This window comes from Cherax quadricarinatus, chromosome 47 (genome assembly GCF_038502225.1).
Source record: "Cherax quadricarinatus isolate ZL_2023a chromosome 47, ASM3850222v1, whole genome shotgun sequence".
Lineage (NCBI taxonomy): Eukaryota > Metazoa > Arthropoda > Malacostraca > Decapoda > Parastacidae > Cherax > Cherax quadricarinatus.
Window position 1 is genome coordinate 27,544,662 of NC_091338.1, and position 18,743 is coordinate 27,563,404.

Consider the following 18,743-nt stretch of genomic DNA (forward strand, 5'->3'; position numbering starts at 1 on the left):
TTTTAGTATAGTCACCAACACACCATGACTCACCTGCTGGTTAATATAGTCACCAACACACCATGACTCACTTGCTGGTTATTATAGTCACCTGCACAGCATGACTCACCTGCTGGTTAGTATAGTCACCAACACACCATGACTCTCCTGCTGGTTAGTACAGTCACAAGCACACCATGACTCACCTGCTGGTTAGTATAGACACCAACACACCATGACTCACCTACTGGTTAATATAGTCACTAACACACTCTGACTCACCTGCTGGTTAATATAGTCTCTTACACACCATGACTCACCTGCTGGTTAGTATAGTCACCAGCACACCATGACTCAACTGCTGGTTAATATAGTCACCAACACACCATGAGTCACTTGCTGGTTAATATAGTCACCAACACACCATGACTCACTTGCTGGTTAATATAGTCACCAACACACTATGACTCACCTGCTTGTTAATATAGTCACCTACACACCATGACTCACCTGCTGGTTAATATAGTCACCTAAACACCATGATCCGCCTGCTGGTTAATATAGACACTAATGCACCATGACTCACCTGCTGGACAATATATAGTCACTAACACACCATGACTCACCTGCTAGTTAATATAATCACCTACACACCATGACTCACCTGCTGGTTAATATAGCCACCTACACACGATGACTCACCTACTTGTTAATTTAGTCACCAACACACCATGATTCACCTGCTTGTTAATATAGCCACCTACACATTATGACTCACCTATTTGTTAACATAGTCACCAACACTCCATGGCTTGCCTGGTGGTTAATATAGTCACCAACACACCATGACTAACCTGCTGGTCAATATAGTCACCAACACACCATGACTCACCTGCTGGTTAATATAGTCAACTACACACCATGACTCTCCTGCTGGTTAATATAGTCACCTAAATACCATGACTCACCTGCTGGTTAATATAGTGACCACCACACCATGACTCACCTGCTGGTTAATATAGTCTCCAACACACCATGACTCACCTGCTGGCTAATATAATCACCAGCTCACCATGACTCACCTGCTGGTTAATATAGTCACCAACGCACCATGACTCGCTTGCTGGATAATATAATCACCAACACACCATGTCTCACCTGTTGGTTAATATAGTCACTAACAAACAATGACTCACTTGCTTGTTAATATAGTCACCTACACACCATGACTCACCTGCTGGTAAGTATAATCACCAACACACCATGACTCACCTGCTTTTTAGTATAGTCACCAACACACCATGACTCACCTGCTGGTTAATATAGTCACCAACACACCATGACTCACCTGCTGGTTAATATAGTCACCAACACACCATGACTCACTTGCTGGTTAGTATAGTCACCAACACACCATGACTCACATGCTGGTTAGTATAGTCACAAACACACCATGACTCACCTGCTGATTAGTATAGTCACCAACACACCATGACTCACCTACTGGTTAATACAGTCACTAACACACTATGACTCACCTGCTGGTTAATATAGTCTCTTACACACCATGACTCACCTGCTGGTTAGTATAGTCACCAGCACACCATGACTCACGTGCTGGTTAATATAGTCACCAACACACCATTAGTCACTTGCTGGTTAATATAGTCACCAACACACCATGACTCACTTGCTGGTTAATATAGTAACCAACACACTATGACTCACCTGCTTGTTAATATAGTCACCTACACACCATGACTCACCTGCTGGTTAATATAGTCACCTAAACACCATGATCCGCCTGCTGGTCAATATAGTCACCAACACACCATGACTAACCTGCTGGTTAATATAATCACCAACATACCATGACTCACCTGCTGGTTAATATAGTCAAAAACACACCATGACTCACTTCCTGGTTAATATAGTCACCAACACCATGACTCAACTGCTGCTTAATATAGTTACCAACACACCATGACTCACCTGCTGGTTAATATAGTCACCAACACACCATGATTCACCTGCTGGTTAATATAGTCACCAAGACATCGTGACTCACCTGCTGGTTAATATAATCACCAACACACCATAACTCACCTGCTGGTTAATATAGTCAAAAACACACCATGACTCACTTGCTGGTTAATATAGTCGCCAACACACCATGACTCACCTGCTGGTTAATAAAGTCACATTAACACCATAATTCACGTGCTGGTTAATAAAGTCACCAACACACCATGATTCACCTGTTGGTTAACATAGTCATCTACACACCATGACTCACATGCTGGTTAATATAGTCACCTTCACACAATGGCTCACCTGCTGGTTAATATAGTCACCAACACACCAATGACTCATCTGCTGGTTAATAAAGTCACCAACACTCCATGACTCACCTGCTGGTTAATATAGTCACCTAAACACCATGACTCACATGCTGGTTAATATAGTCACATACACACCATGATTCACATGCTGGTTAATAAAGTCACCAACACACCATGACTCACCTGTTGGTTAATATAGTCACCAACACACCATGACTCACCTGCTGGTCAACATAGTCACCAACACACCATGACTAACCTGCTGGTTAATATAGTCACCAACACACCATGACTCACCTGCTGGTTAATATAGTTACTAAACACAATGGCTCACCTGCGGGTTAATATAGTCACCAACACTCCATAACTCACCTGCTGGTTAATATAGTCACAAACACTCCATGACTCACCTGTTCGTTAATATAGCTACCAACACACCAATAACTCACCTGCTGGTTAATATAGTCACCTAAACTCCATGACTCACCTGCTGGTTAATATAGTGACAAACACACCATGACTCACCTGCTGGTTAATATAGTCACCAACACACCATGACTCTCCTGCTGGTTAATATTGTCACTAACACACCATGACTCACCTGCTGGTTAATATAGTGACCAACACATCATGACTCACTGTTGGTTAATATAGTCACAAACACACCATGACTCACCTGCTGGTTAATATAGTCACCAACGCACCATGACTCGCTTGCTGGTTAATATAGTCAACAACACACCATGACTCACCTGTTGGTTAATATAGTCACAAACACACCATGACTCACCTGCTGGTTAATATAGTCACCAACGCACCAAGACTCGCTTGCTGGTTAATATAGTCAACAACACACCATGACTCACCTGCTGGTTAATATAGTCACCAACACACCATCACTCACCTGCTGGTTAATATAGTCACTAACAATGACTCACTTGCTGGTTAATATAGTCACCTACACACCATGACTCACCTGCTGGTAAGTATAGTCACCAACACACCATGATTCACCTGCTGGTTAGTATAGTCACCAACACACCATGACTCACCTGCTATTTAATATAGTCACCAACACACCATGACTCACCTGCTGGTTAATATAGTCACCAACACACCATGACTCACTTGCTGGTTAATATTGTCAACTGCACACCATGACTCACGTGCTGGTTTGTATAGTTATCAACACACCATGACCCACCTGCTGGTTAGTATAGTTACCAACACACCATGACTCACCTGCTGGTTAATATAGTCACCGACACCATGACTCACCTGCTGGTTAGTATAGTTATCAACACACCATGACCCACCTGCTGGTTAGTATAGTCACCATCACACCATGACTCACTTGCTGGTTAATATAGTCAACTGCACACCATGACTCACCTGCTGGTTAGTATAGTCATCAACACACCATGACTCACCTACTGGTTAATATAGTCGCTAACACTGTGACTCACCTGCCTGTTAATATAGTCACCTACACACCATGACTCACCTTCTGGTTAGTATAGTCACCAACACACCATGACTCACCTGCTGGTTAATATAGTCACCAACACACCATGAGTCACTTGCTGTTTAATATAGTCATCAACACACCATGACTCACCTGCTGGTTAATATAGTCACCAACACACCGTGACTCACCTGCTGGTTAATATAGTCACCTACACACCATGACTCACCTGCTGGTTAATATAGTCACCTGAACACCATGATTCACCTGCCGGTTAATATAGTCGCCAACACACCATGACTAACCTGCTGGTTAATATAATCACGAACACACTATGACTCACCTGCTGGTTAATATAGTCAAAAACACACCATGACTCACTTGCTGGTTAATATAGTCACCAACACACCATGACTCACCTGCTGTTTAATATAATCACCAACACACCATGACTCATCTTCTGGTTAATATAGTCAAAAACACACCATGACTCTCTTTCTGGTTAATATAGTCGTCAACACACCATGACTCACCTGCTGGTTAATATAGTCACCAACACACAATGACTCACTTGCTGGTTAATATAGCCACAATCACACCATGACTCACCTGCTGGTTAATATAGTCACCTACACACCATGACTCACCTGCTGGTTAATATAGTCACCTTCAAACCATGACTCACCTGCTTGTTATTAGAGTCACCAACACACCATGACTCACATGCTGGTTAATATAATCACCTACTCACCGCGACTCACCTGCTGGTTAATATATTCACCTACACACCATGACTCACCTGCTGGTTTATATAGTCACCAACACACAATGACTCACCTGCTGGTTAATATAGTCACCAACACACCATGACTCACCTGCTGGTTAATATAGTTGCTAATACACCATGACTCACCTGCTGTTTAATATAGTCACCAACACACCATGACTCACCTGCTGGTTAATGTAATCACCTTCACACCATGACTCACCTACTGGTTAATATAGTCACCTACTCACCATGACTCACCTGCTGGTTAATATAGTCACCTGCAGACCATGACTCACCTGCTGGTGAATATAGTCACCTGCACACAATGACTCACTTGCTGGTTAATATAGTCACCAACACATCATGACTCACCTGCTGGTTAATATAGTCACCTACACACCATGATTCACCTGCTGGTTAATATAGTCGCCAACACACCATGACTCACCTGCTGGTTAATATAGTCACCAACACACAATGACTCACCTGCTTTTTAATTACTACCACCTTTACTCTCACTTCTTCACTGTATCCTACATCAATCTATGACTTTACAGTGACCATCGGCCTGGTGGCAAAACCTCTTAGTTTCATCGCTGAGTGTCCAGGTTCGATTCCTGGCAAGGGTAGAAACATTGGGCATGTTTCCTTACACCAGGTACATGGTTGTTATTGGACTGGTGTTTCCTTGAGGTTACCTGGAGGTTATTCCGGGGATCAACGCGCCCGCGGCCCGGTCCATGACCAGGCCTCCCTGTGGATCAGGGCCTGATCAACTTAGCTGTTACTGCTGGCCGCACGCAGTCCAACGTACGAGCCACAACCCGGCTGATCCGGTATTGACTTTAGGTATTTGTCCAGCTCTCTCTTGAAAGCAGCCAGGGGTTTATTGGCAATTCCCCTAATGCTTGTTGGGAGGCTGTTGAACAGTCTTGGGCCCCGGATACTTGTTGTGTTTTCCCTTAGTATACCAATGGCGCTCCTACTTTTACTTTCGTAGGGAGTGATTTCTGTGTGCAGATTTGGGACCATTCCTTCCATGATTTTCCAAGTGTAGATTATGATATATATCTCCCTCCTGCGTTCCAACGAGTACAAGTCAAGTGCTTCCAAGCGTTCCCAGTAGTTAAGGTGCTTGACAGAACTTATACGTGCAGTAAAGGATCTCTGTACACTCTTTAGATCTGCGATTTCACCTGCTTTGAATGGAGATGTTAATGTACAGCAGTATTCCAGCCTAGAGAGAACAAGTGATTTGAAAAGGATCATCATTGGCTTGGCATCTCTCGCTCTGAACGTTCTCATTATCCATCCTATCATTTTCTTTGCACGTGCGATCGTGGCACTGTTGTGATCCTTGAAAGTGAGATCCTCAGACATTATGTAAAGTAAAAGGACACAAGTGCAACTAATGTGACATTTTACTGTGGCAACGTTTCGCTCTCCAGGAACTTTATCAAGCCATTACGATAAATCTCCTGGAGAGCGAAACGTTGCCACAATAAAATGTCACATTAGTTGCACTTGTGTCCTTTTACTTTACATATTGTCGGTAATTCTACCAACTTTATTACAATCCTCATACATTACTACTCCCAGGTCCCTTACATTATTTTTCCGCTCTATTGTATGGCCAGAGTCTGTAGTATACTCTGTTCTAGTTATTATCTCCTCCAGTTTTCCATACCGGAGTAGTAGGAATTTGTCCTCATTGAACATCATATTGTTTACCGTTGCCCACTGGAAAACTTTGTTTATATCTTCTTGGAGGTTAACCGCGTCCTCAGCAGATGACAGCCTCATGCAGATCCTAGTATCATCCGCAAAGGATGATACGGTGCTGTGATGTATATATCTGTCTATGTCCGATATAAGGATAAGGAATAAGATGGGGGCGAGTACTGTGCCTTGTGGAACAGAGCTCTTCACTATGGCAGCCTCCGATTTAACTCTGTTGACCACTACTCTTTGTGTTCGATTTGTTAGGAAGTTGAAGATCCATCTCCCCACTTTCCCAGTTATTCTTTTAGCACGTATTTTATGGACTATTACGCCATGATCGCATTTGTCAAATGCTTTTGCAAAGTCTTTGTATATTACATCTGCTTTCTGATTTTCTTCCAGTGCATCCAAGGCCATATCATAGTGATCCAGTAGTTGTGAGAGGCAGGAGCGACCTGCCCTGAATCCATGTTGCCCTGGATTGTGCAGATTTTGGGAATCCAGATGATTTGCAATCCTGCTTTTTAGCACTCTTTCAAAGATTTTTATGATGTGGGACGTCAGAGCTATTGGTCTATAGTTTTTAGCTAATGCTTTGCTGCCACCTTTATGGAGTGGGGCTATATCCGTTGTTTTAAGGACTGTGGTGTGGATAGCATCCTGGGACAGTGACCTAATTTGCAGGAAATGCTCAGCATAACAAGTGGCTTTCTATATAGTAGTATGTCACTGATGTCAGCTATGGTCTGTATACCTTGTACATAAATATATTAAAAACAATATTATTATTATTATTATTATTATTATTATTATTATTATTATTATTATTATTATTATTATTATTATTATTAATATTATTATTAATAATATTATTATTATTATTATTATTATTATTATTATTATTATTATTATTATTATTATTATTATTATTATTATTATTATTATATTATTTATACTTGCCCTGGTTTTAGTAGCATATACGCTTAACAATACTGGGACTCCTGTTAAGTGAGGTGAGATGTGTCAGGAAACAGGACAAGTGTTTCCTGACACGGTCTTAGTTAGGTTAGGTTAGCTTAGGTTAGGTTAGGTTAGGTTAGGTTAGGTTAGGTTAGGTTAGGTTCGGTTACGTTAGTTTAGGTTAGGTTAGGTTAGGTTAGGTTAGGTTAGGTTTGTCAGGAAACAGAACAAGTGTTTCCTGACACGGGTCTTAGTTAGGTTAGGTTAGGTTAGGTTAGGTTAGTTAAGGTTAGGTTAGGTTAGGTTAGGTTAGGTTAGGTTAGTTTAGGTTGGGTTAGGTTAGGTTAGGTTCGGTTAGGTTATGTTAGGTTAGGTTAGGTTAGGTTAGGTTAGGTAAGGTTAGGGTAGGTTTGTCAGGAAACAGAACAAGTGTTTCCTGACACGGGTCTTAGTTAGGTTAGGTTAGGTTAGGTTAGTTTAGGTTAGGTTAGGTTTGTCAGGAAACAGAACAAGTGTTTCCTGACACGGGTCTTAGTTAGGTTAGGTTAGGTTAGGTTAGGTTAGGTTAGTTTAGGTTAGGTTAGGTTTGTCAGGAAACAGAACAAGTGTTTCCTGACACGGGTCTTAGTTAGGTTAGGTTAGGTTAGGTTAGTTTAGGTTAGGTTAGGTTTGTCAGGAAACAGAACAAGTGTTTCCTGACACGGGTCTTAGTTAGGTTAGGTTAGGCTAGGTTAGGTTAGGTTAAGGTAGGTTAGGGTAGGTTATGGTAGATTAGGTTAGGTTAGGTTAGGTTAGGTTAGGTTAGGTTAGGGTAGTTTAGGTTAGGTTAGGTTAGGTTAGGTTAGGTTAGGTTAGGTTAGGGTAGTTTAGGTTAGGTTAGGTTTGTCAGGAAACAGAACAAGTGTTTCCTGACACGGGTCTTAGTTAGGTTAGGTTAGGCTAGGTTAGGTTAGGTTAAGGTAGGTTAGGGTAGGTTATGGTAGATTAGGTTAGGTTAGGTTAGGTTAGGGTAGGTTACAGTTTACCTGGAGAGAGTTCCGGGTGTCAACTCCCCCGCGGCCCGGTCTGTGACCAGGCCTCATGGTGGATCAGAGCCTGCTCAACCAGGCTGTTGCTCCTGGCTGCACGCATTCCCACGTACGAGCTTCAGCCCGGCTGGTCAGGTACCGACTTTAGGTGCTTGTCCAGTGCCTGCTTGAAGACAGCCAGGGGTCTATTGGTAATCCCCCTTATGTATGCTGGGAGGCAGTTGGACAGTCTCGTGCCCCTGACACTTATTGTATTGTCTCTTAACATGCTACTGACACCCCTGCTTTTCATTGGGGGGATGTTGCATCGTCTGCCGAGTCATTTGCTTTCGTTGTGAGTGATTTTCGTAGGCAAGTTCGGTACTAGTCCCTCTAGGATTTTCCAGGTGTATATAATCATGTATCTCTCCCGCCTGCGTTCCAGGGAGTACAGGTTCAGGAACTTTAAGCGCTCCCAGTAATTGAGGTGTTTTATCTCCGTCAAGCGCGCCGTGAAGGTTCTCTGTACATTTTCCAGGTCAGCAATTTCACCTGCCTTGAAAGGTGCCGTTAGTGTGCAGCAATATTCCAGCCTAGATAGAACAAGCGACCTGAGGAGTGTCATCATGGGCTTGGCCTCCCTAGTTTTGAAGGTTCTCAGTATCCAGCCTGTCATTTTTCTAGCTGATGCGATTGATACAATGTTATGGTCCTTGAAGGTGAGATCCTCCAACATGATCACTCCCAGGTCTTTGACGTTGGTTTTTCGCTCTATTTTGTGGCCGGAATTTGTTTTGCACTCTGATGAAGTTTTAATTTCCTGGTGTTTACCATACCGGAGTAATTGAAATTTCTCATCGTTGAACTTCATATTGTTTTCAGCAGCCCATTGAAAGATTTGGTTGAAGTCCGCCTGGAGCCTTGCAGTGTCTGCAGTGGAAGACACTGCCATGCAAGATTCGGGTGTCATCTGCAAAGGAAGACACGGCGCTATGGCTGACATCCTTGTCTATGTCAGATATGAGGATGAGAAACAAGATGGGAGCGAGTATTGTGCCTTGTGGAACAGAGCTTTTCACCGTAGCCGCCTGAGACTTTACTCTGTTGACTACTACTCTTTGTGTTCTGTTTGTGAGGAAATTATAGACCCATCTACCAACTTTTCCTGTTATTCCTTTAGCACACATTTCGTGCGCTATTACGTCATGGTCACACTTGTCGATGGCTTTTGCAAAGTCTGTATATATTACATCTGCATTCTTTTTGTCTTCTAGTGCATCTAAGACCTTGTCGTAGTGATCCAGTAGTTGAGACAGACAGGAGCGGCCTGCTCTAAACCCATGTTGCCCTGGGTTATGTTGTTGGGTATCTAGATGGGCGGTGATTTTGCTTCTTAGAACCCTTTCAAAGAGTTTTATGATATGGGATATTAGTGCTCTCGGTCTGTAGTTCATTGCTATTGCTTTACTGCCCCCTTTATGGAGTGGGGCTATGTCTGTTGATTTTAGTAACTGTGGGACGACCCCCGTGTCCATGCTCCCTCTCCATAGGATGGTAAAAGCACGTTCTTAATTAATGAACACGGAGTTCCATGAGTCTGGCCCTGGGGCAGAGTGCATGGGCATGTCATTTATCGCCTGTTCGAAGTCATTTGGCGTCAGGATAACATCAGATAGGCTTGTGTTTACCAAATTCAGTGGTTCTCTCATAAAAATTCATTTTGATCTTCGACTCTCAGTCTGGTTAGCGGCTTGCTAAAAACTGAGTCACATGGGATTTGAATAGCTCACTCATTTCCTTGCTGTCATCTGTGCAGGACCCATCTTGTTTAAGTAGGGGCCCAGTACTGGATGTTGTTCTCGACTTTGATTTGGCATAAGAAAAGAAATACTTTGGGCTTCTTTCGGTATCATTTATGGCTCTTAGTTCTCCCCGCGATTCCTGACTCCTATAAGATTCCTTTAGCTTAAGTTCGATGTTTGCTATTTCTCTGACCAGTGACTCCCTACGAATTTCAGATATATTGGCCTCTTTTAGCCGCACTGACATTCTTTTCCGTCGCCTGTAAAGGGAGCGCCTGTCTCTTTCTATTTTACATCTACTCCTCCTTTTATTTAAAGGAATAAGCCTTGAACATACATCGAGTGCCACAGAGTTAATCTGTTCTAGGCATAAGTTGGGGTCTGTGTTGCTTAGTCTGTCTTCCCAGCTTATATCGTTTAGGACTTGGTTTACTTGGTCCCACTTTATGTTCTTGTTTGAAATTGAATTTGGTGAAGGCTCCCTCGTGACTAATCTCATTATGTCGGTCTGGGGCTCCGCGCATACATGACTGAACCTCGATTATGTTGTGATCTGAGTATATTGTTTTTGATATGGTGACATTTCGTATCAGATCATCATTGTTGGTGAAGATGAGGTTTAGTGTATTCTCCAGTCTAGTAGGCTCTATTATTTGCTGGTTTAAGTTGAATTTTGTGCAGAGATTTAAAAGCTCGTGTGTGTGTGAGTTCTCGTCAGAGCTGCCTTCTGGTGTTATCACTGCAGCAACATTATTTGCTATATTCCTCCATTTTAGATGCCTCAAGTTGAAATCCCCCAGGACAAAGATGTTGGGGGCAGGAGCTGAAAGATTTTCCTGACAGTGTTCAATTTTTAACAGCTGTTCCTGGAATTGCTGGGACGTTGCATCCAGAGGCTTGTTGACTACCACGATAACTAGGTTTTGGTTCTCGACCTTTACTGCTAAAACTTCCACTACATCATTTGAGGCATTAAGCAGTTCTGTGAATACAAGTGACTCTGTGATATACAGGCCAACCCCCCCTTTTGCCTGTTCACTCTGTCACATCTGTATAGGTTGTAACCTAGGATCCATATTTCGTTGTCCAAGTGATCCTTTATGTGGGTCTCTGTGAAAGCCGCGAACATTGCAGTTGCCTCTGCAAGCAGTCCGCGGATGAAAGGTATTTTGTTGTTTGTTGCTGGCTTTAGACCCTGTATATTTGCAAAGAAGAATGTCATCGGACTGGTGGTATTGGTGGTACTGTATCTGTTGGTTTGGAGTGGAGGCCATAGACTGTGGTTCCACTCCAGAAATGACTGGATTTGGCGCACGATTTCTGCCATTTCCTGCCAGTTTTTTTTTTTCTTTCTGGCGCTAAAAAACCTCTCCCTGTGGCTACCCAGGATTTCCCATGGCCTGGATGTTTTGTATCTTTTTGTCCCCTTTAGATGGTGTGCCTGGCAATTTAAGTTATAGCACAGAGTAGGGTAGTGTAGGATAGGTTAGGTTAGGTTAGGTTGGGTTGGGTTAGGTTAGTTTAGGTTAGGTTAGGTTAGGTTAGGTTAGGGTTGTCAGGAAACAGGACAAGTTTTTCCTGCCACGGGTCTTAATTAACAGATGACCTGTCACTGGAGCTTCTCCTCACCTGACCGAGGACTTCCACTGGATTATGTTATGTAAGATTTATCAGTAAATTGGAGAATTGTTTCCTGACAAAGTTCTTAATTATATGATGACACGCCAGTGGAGCTTCTAGTTTTCTGACCGAGGCCTTCCGCTGGCTTTCCGGTCCACCCCTTTTTTATTTATTTATTTATTTATTATTAATTTGGACATGATTCATAGATGTACAAAGAAATACAGTGATTAAGTGTAACATGCCAAAACCCCCTTGTATGCTGAGCATTATGGGCAGGCTTAAAATTAACTTAAGATTAACTAAGCAATGTTATATTCAGTGGTAAAAATTATAGTAAACAAATAACAATTTAGCACAAATGAGTATTACAAAGACAGGTCATATGGTCATTTACTGTGTTGCTGAGCATTCAGTAGAATGGAGTATTCTGTTAGGTAATGTAATTAAAAATAACAAAGTTTGATTGGGTCACAGGTTAAACATTTATGAGATACAATTATTCAGTATTTATTTAGTTGTGGGTGAGGAAGTGATTTTTAAGAAGAGACTTGAATTTATAAACAGAGTGTTTCTTTTATATTCACAGGAAATGAATTCCAGATTTTTGGGCCTTTTATGTGCATTGAGTTTTTGCATAGTGTAAAATGGACACGAGAAACATCAAAGAGTGATCTGTGCCTTGTGTTATGGTCATGTGTTCTGTTGAGGTTGGTAAGGAGACGTGTGAGGAGAGGGTTTATATCAGAGTTAAGTGTTCTATGTATGTAATAGGTGCAGTAATAAGTATGGATGTTTTGTATGGTGAGTAGGTTTAGAGTTTTGAATATTGGTGGAGTGTGCTGCCTGTAGTGGGAATTTGTTATCATTCTGGCTGCAGCCTTTTGTTGGGTAATTAGTGGTCTGAGATGGTTTATTGTTGTTGAGCCCCATGCACAAATTCCATAGGTGAGATAGGGGTAAATAATTGAGTGATATAAGGCCAGGAGGGCTGACTGTGGAACATAGTACCGTATCCTCGATTGTATGCCTATGGTCTTGGAAATTTGTTGTACATGTGTTTGAAACTCGAGTCTATTATCAAGGTGGATTACTAAGAATTTTCCCTCTGTGAGCTTTGTGATTGGCGATTCGTTCATCATTATGTTAAGAGGGACATCTGTAGCTCTGTTTTCAAACTGAATGAAGTAGGTTTTGCCAATGTTGAGAGTAAGTTTGTTAGTCACAATCCATGTAGATATTTTCTGTAATTCGGTATTCACAGTATTGGCTAGCATAACTGGGCTTGGGTGAGAGAAGACGTATGTAGTGTCATCTGCAAATAGTGCGGGTTTGAGTAGTTGTGATGCATTTGGTAGGTCATTTATACAAACGAGAAGGAGAAGAGGGCCAAGAACACTTCCCTGTGGGACGCCAACTGTAATTCAAATTCAAAGTTTATTCTCTATAAGGATTACAATGCTGAGTTTACAGAAATTTGGTTATTGTGTGGTTTACATGTAGTAAAATTGTGATTACAGAGTGTACCACTAGAACGCTTAGCATGGCTAGGCATTTCGGGCAGACTTAGTTTTATTCTTAATTGTAAAATATAACAAATTATGAGGTAAGTTGGTATTATGGCTAAGTGACTAAATACTAGTTTGTGAGTTTAGCAATGTGAATGCTTTTGTTTTGGCACAGTACATAGTTTCAGTATTGGAGTATCACAGGATTCATTATTTTAAGATTGAGATTAATATTTCTGTTTATGGTCAAATGAGTGAGTGAGTGTAAGTGTGAACCACCAGGTGGTATTCGTGTAGTTAGTTGACGGGGTGTATCAGGGAGATAAGATGTTTTCTAATGGTAGTTTTGAAGGTGATGAATGTGTCTGCAGTTCTAGAGTTCTCAGGTAGGGTATTCCAGATTTTAGGGCCTTTGACATACATTGAATTTTTGTAAAGGTTTAGTCGGACACGGGGAATGTCATAGAGATGTTTGTGTCTGGTGTTATGCCTGTTGGTTCCGTCACAACTATCAAGAAAGCGTTTTAGGTCAAGGTTGATATTAGAGTTTAAGGCCCTGTAGATGTAGATTGCACAGTAGTAAGTGTGGATATACAGAACAGGGAGTAAGTTTAGGTCTATGAAGAGTGGGGGGGGTGTGTTGCCAGGGATGGGATTTAGTGATTATTCTTACTTCAGCTTTTTGTTGGGTTATTATTGGCTTTAGGTGTGTTGCTGCAGTTGATCCCCAAGCACAAATAGCATAGGTGAGGTATGGATAAATAAGTGAGTGGTATAGTGTGAGAAGGGCATTTTGCAGCACGTAGTATCGTATCTCGGAGAGGATCCCAACCGTTTTGGATACTTTTTTGGTTATATGCTGGATATGGGTGCTGAAATTCAGGTTGTTGTCAAGGTATAAACCTAGGAATTTGCCCCCATTATTTCTGGTAATTAGTGTTGTCAATCTTAATGTTAATTTGTGCATCTCCTGCTCTGCTAACAAACATAATATAGTAGGTTTTGTCAGTGTTAAGCGTAAGTTTATTGGCTGTCATCCAAGTCGATATTTTAATCAGCTCCTCATTCACAATGGTGTTGAGAGTGGCAAGATTAGGGTGAGAGATGACATAAGTCGTGTCATCAGCAAAGAGAATGGGTTTCAGGTGTTGGGATACGTTTGGAAGGTTATTGATGTATATGAGGAAGAGCAGGGGACCAAGGACACTTCCCTGCGGAACTCCAGTATCAAGTGGCCGTGTTGCTGATGCTGTGTCTTTAATGGTGACGTACTGATACCTATTAGTAATGTAAGATTTGAAATAAGCAAGCGCATGGCCTCTTATACCATAATGATCAAGTTTGTGGAGTAGGATGTCGTGGTCTACTGTGTCAAAAGCTTTTCTTAGGTCAATAAAAATTCCTAGTGGATATTCCTTATTTTCCAATGCTGTGTAAAGCAGATCTAGCATTTTTATGATTGCATCATTAGTGCTTTTATTTTTCCTGAATCCAAATTAGCAGGAGTTGAGTATGTTTTGAGCAGTTATAAATGAATACAGTCTCCTGTGCACGAGTTTCTCAAAGATTTTGGATAGCAATGGTAAGTTAGATATTGGCCTATAGTTGTTTAAGTCTGTAGGGTCACCACCTTTATGTATTGGTGTAACCCTTGCCATCTTGAGTAGTTTCGGGAAGGTGCTAGTCTCTAGTGACTTGTTAAAAAATAATGAAATAGCATGCGACAGGACATGGGCCGCTCGCTTGTACAGTAATGGTGGGACATGAGACAGATTCCCCGAGTTATTTTTAAGTGACTTTATAATCTCAGTGACTTCCATGGGCTAAGTTGGTGCAAGATGGAAGGAATTATTGAAATTCCCATCTAGGTAGTCCCCGGCATGGGCATTGGTATGTGGGATTTTACTGGCGAGATTAGATCCTATGGTTGAGAAGAAGTCGTTTATCTTGTTAGCTGTGTCAGTGGGATGTAGTGGTGTTTCATTAGGTTTAGTTAGGACAATATTCTTGGTTTTTCTCAGTTTGTGGGTCCCTAGAATCTGAGAGAGTGTTTTCCATTTCTTTTTTATATCTCCACTAGTGTTTGTGAATCTATTGGAGTAGTATAGTTGTTTTGGCTTTCTTTATTACTTTGATGAGAGCTGATGAATAGTATTTAAGAATATCTTTGTGTATTAAGCCCTGTCTATATTGCTTTTCATATTGGTGTTTCTTGTCAATGGATTTCAGAATGGTGCTGGTTAGCCATGGGCAACCAAGCCGTTTGTTTGTGATCTGTTTTGTTTTTATAGGACAATGTTTGTTGTATAGTCTAAGTAATTTGTTAAGAAAAATGTCTGTCCAGTCATCAATACCATTGGCCTTGGAGAATTCTGTAGGCCAGTCAACAGTCTCTAGGTCAGCTGTGAACTTCCTTACTGAGGCCTCGTCATGGAGTCTAAATGAGACTTTGTTGTATTCAAGTGGTGGTTTACTAATGTTTGTCAGGAGGAAGGTAGGGTAGTGGTCTGTAGTGCTATCTGTGATTATCCCTGATTTAAGGGGGACTAGTATATTGGTCCATATGTGGTCTATTATGGTTGCACTTGTCTCAGTGAGCCTGGTTGGTTTAGTTATTGTTGGTATGAGAAGTGTGTTGTTCATATTGTTGATGAAATCAGTTACAGGCTGATCATCTAGTAAGCCAAGGTTGATGTTGAAGTCTCCAGCTAAGAGAAGGTGGTGCTTATTCATTTGTCTGTTTGTTATTAGTGACTTTAATTTCTCAATGAAATTTGGGATGTTTGTGTGAGGTATCCGGTAAATGGCACCGATTGTTACAGGCGTCTTAAGGTTTTTTACAGTAAAATTAGCAAAAATGTATTCCCCATATTCATCACTAAAGCAAGTGGTGCTAAGAGAAGATAATTGGTTAGAGTAGTAGATTGCAATACCACCCCCAATTTGGTTTGGTCTGCAGTTGTGAATTGCTGTGTATCCTGGTAGAGGGTAGATATCTATTGTGTCCTGCTTAAGCCAGGTCTCAGTAAGAATAATGCAGGAGAAGGGTGTCTTTAGTGATTCAAGGAGTGCCAGGAGGTCATCATAGTGTTTGCTTAAGGACCTGATGTTGTAGTTAAGTACTGATAGACTTTTAGCATTGTTTAGGATAGTGGTGGCTTGTGATGCTGTGTAATAAAGGCAGTTATTTTCCAATAGGTTTTGATTGGGTGTCAGATTATGGAGGTTTAGATCAGGGTCAACGTGATCAATCATCTTCTAGGTTTAAATTATGGTTATTTATATCCTGAGTTGTGTGTTGAGTTCTAGTACTGATATCTGTAGTGGTAGGAAGTTTGGACAAGTATATAGCTAGAGTATTTTGGTCATATAGAATATAGTCACTACTACACATAATGAAGTTGATGTTGTCTATGTGTTGTGCTGGAATGAACTAAAGTACAACTAGGTATAAACTAGTAATATAAAAATACAAATTAAAAATAGAACAAGACTCTCACTTGTAATTGCACTAAGGTCTAATAATGACTTTTGTGGAGTCTATGTTTTGAGCTAGAATGAGCTATAGTACAATAGGTTTAATCTAATAATATAAAAATACAAATTAAAAATAGCACTAGTCTCTCACTAGTAATTACACTATGGTCTAATATAGTGAATTTGATATTGACTATGTATTGAGTTAGAATGAGCTATGGTACAACTGAATTTAATCTAATAATATAAAAATACAAATTAAAAATAGCACCAGTCTCTCACTAGTAATTGCACTATGGTCTAATATAGTGATTTTGGTATTGACTATGTATTGAGCTAGAAAGAGCTATAGTACAACTAGGTTTAGTCTAATAATATAAAAATACAAATTACTAATAGCACCAGTCTCTCTCTAGTAATTGCACTATGGTCTATTATAGTGAATTTGGTACTGACTATGTATTGAGCTAGAATGAGCAAGAGTAAAACTGTGATTAATCTAATAATATAATAAAGGAACAAGACTCTCAATTGTAATTGCACTAAGGTCTTATATAAGTTGTTTACAAGAATTAGAGCATAATTAGATTTAAATTGACAAGATAAAATACGCAAATTAAGGTAGCAAAAGAATAATAAAGAAAAAAATGATAAAAATAAAAATGGCAATGACTTGGTTATAATATGCTAGTAAGATGGTAGACAGGATAATATAAAAGTTGTAGTTGAAAATACTAGTTTAAAAAAGTATGGAATAAAAATGGTCAAATTGGCTGTGCGGAGGAGTTTGCTCCATATGTGTACACATATTGGCTTCTGTTGCTGAGGTATGACTTTAGGTAGTTGAGGGAGTGCCCTCTTATACCATAGTGCAACAATTTTATGTGGAGCAAATCATGGTCACCTGTATCAAAAGCTTTACGTAAATCAGTGAAGATCCCCAGTGGGACTTCTTTTTTCTCTAGTGCAGTGTATATTTGTTCTAGCATGTGTATAATAGCATCATTCGTATTTTTATTAGGCCTGAACACAAACTGACAGGGGTTGAGTATGTTGTGGGAGATGAGATGTGAATAGATTTGCTTATGAATTAATTTTTCAAAAATTTTAGAGAGAGGGTGTAAGTTGGATATTGGCTTATAGTTATTGAAGTCTGTCTGGCCTCCTCCTTTATGGATCGGGGCGACCCTCGCTATTTTGAGAACTGTAGGGAAGGTAGAGGATTCGATGGATTTGTTAAAGAGTGTTGCAATGATTTGTGACAGCACTTGCGATGCTTTTTTGTATATAAAGGGTGGTAAGGTATTTAGATCTCCTGACTTTTTTTTCAGTGTGTTGATACTACGGAGACTTCTGTTGGGTTAGTCAGAGCTAGGAACAGTGTGTGTGGTTATGATTTATTATTCCTTCCACTGTCACAGATGGAACGGCTGGGTTGGGTGGCACTTACACCCACCCAAAACACACACATACACCCAGGTCGGCGAAGGTGGTTGGAAGGTACATTTTAATTGATAGATTTACCCTTCAGGGAAGAAGTAGGTAGTTTATACTGTCAGTGAACTAATATTAGGACTATTGAGGCAACTGTAGATAATAATAATGTTGACCTAAGACCTTAACGTAGGTAGTAATAGGCCGGTAATATAGGCAGACCCTAGGTTATGTTAGCTAGGGAGAACTGGCAGCCCAAGTTTGAATGCCAAGGCACAGGGTTTTGAGACTGCAGTGCCTTCTTCTCTGTCGAAACTCCGAACAAGGCACACCGCAGTAACATCAGGGCGACGCCCCACATGCCTACACATACTAGGCCCTGGGGAAAACTGGTGGAGGCACCTCGAAGTACCGTAGATGACCTCCTCCATCAGGCCCATACAGTAAGACGAGACCTCCCTTTCTTTCTCAGTATTCTGGCCAGTTTCTAGGGGGAATTTGCGAGTAAGTTGAACTCTGGGTCTTCGTGCAGCTGGATGGCCAGTGATCATTGTTAAGCTTAGAAGCTAGTGCCACTTCCTGCATAGTTGTACTAGGGCATGCTCACCTCCTTAGAAACAGGAATTTCTGAGGTGCAGGCAGATCACTAATACCGACT